This window comes from Aethalodelphis obliquidens, unplaced genomic scaffold (genome assembly GCF_003676395.1).
Source record: "Aethalodelphis obliquidens isolate GAN/ISIS:26980383/991018 unplaced genomic scaffold, ASM367639v1 scaffold41, whole genome shotgun sequence".
Lineage (NCBI taxonomy): Eukaryota > Metazoa > Chordata > Mammalia > Artiodactyla > Delphinidae > Aethalodelphis > Aethalodelphis obliquidens.
The window spans coordinates 6,574,346-6,575,850 of NW_020837985.1; the positions used below are offsets into that span (position 1 = coordinate 6,574,346).

Here is a 1,505-nt window from a genome sequence, read left to right on the forward strand (position 1 = left end):
TTCTTGGAAAGAATTCCAGTGCAGTCACTCAAGTTTTGGTTCTCTTTTACATAGCTGCATTCAGAGGCATGAAGCAGTGTTTAGGGAAAAAGTGATACTTACACCTGAAATTTATATTTTTCCAAGTAACCTTTTGGTATTATAGATGCAGGAAACCCTCAGGTGGTAAAGCTATATCTGTTCATGGTAAGTGCTATGGACTAACTTGTGTCCTAGCTAAAACCTAAGTTAAAACTCTAACCCCCAATGTGACTGCACCTGGATACAGTCTCTAGGAGGTAATTAAGGTTAAATGAGATCATAAGGGTAGAGCCCTAATCTGATAGGACTGTGGCCTTATAAGAAGAAGAAGCCAAACAGAGAGAGAGAGAGAGAGCGCTCCTCCTCCAGTTGTCTCTTTTGCTTTCTCTGTATGGGGACTCAGGGAAAAGGCAGGCGTCTACAAACAGGAAAGTGAGTTTTCACCAGAAACCAAATTCTGCCAGACCTTCCTGTTGGACTACCCAGCCTCCAGAACTGTGAGAAAATAATTTTCTGTTTGAGCTACCTGGTTTATGGGATCTTGTTATAGCAGGCCAAGGTAATACAGTAAGTCTACAGTCCGGTGTTGATGTGTAGAGCAGTTTGGACAGGTAAAGATGAACAGTGTCATTCAGGAGGGGTTCCAGCCCATCGGCTTATCCTTGCACACCTGAACAAAGCAGTAGATCAGACACACCATGCTGTTAACTTGTTGAAACTTGGACTCGATTCATATGATTCAATTACAACCTAAATTTCTCATCTTGGTATTGTATTTGCAGATTAGTTGGTACAGTTGACGTTTTAACAGATACTGTTAATAGGTAGTCTGAATGTAAACTATCTCTAGCAAGTTCCTTCTGGTGACTTTTTAAATTTCTCTTTGGCTTCATTAACAGTCATACTGCTCCAGTATTATTCTGTTTGCACTCTCACAGGGCCTTTCCCAGATGTACCACCTCCTGGGACCACTCCTCAGCTGACCCCAGGTCCCTCCCTGGCTTTAGGCCCCTTTTATGCCATTCTTGGAGAGCTCCAGGCACTGCAGGGTTATAGGAGAAGGGTCACTTTGGCAAAGACAGGTGGTCATGGAGCTGGGGTCAGAGAGGGGCATGCCTCTGGGATGCCCCAAACTAGTCCCTGCAGTGTGTCGGTGGGGAAGGCGGGAGGGGATGGTGAGCTGCTCATTCTTCCTCCCCAGGTCCAGGCAGACTGATGGCAAAGTCACCCACAGCTCACCTGCTGCCAGCTTCTGCCTGGGCACCACCAGTGTGGGGCCTGAAGGTGCAGGAGTTCCTAAGACTGTGCACCCTGGGGTCCGGTGCCCACCTTTTGGAGCCCAGGCAGCCGCAGGTAGCTGAAAACCAGTAGGCTCGTGCTGCACGGGGAAGCCAGAGGCCCAGGAGCCACGGCTGTGGCCTATGCAGTTGATTTTTAATTACACATATTGACACACTGCCAGGTTGGGCATTGTTTCTTAAATT

The 1,505-nt window shown here is 47.2% G+C and overlaps 1 pseudogene; it reads right to left on the bottom strand.

Moving 5' to 3' along the window:
• Nucleotides 1-461: 461 nt before the first annotated feature.
• LOC113633688 (suppressor of cytokine signaling 2 pseudogene) lies at nucleotides 462-1,135 on the bottom strand (annotated as a pseudogene).
• Between the last annotated feature and the right edge of the window lie 370 nt (nucleotides 1,136-1,505).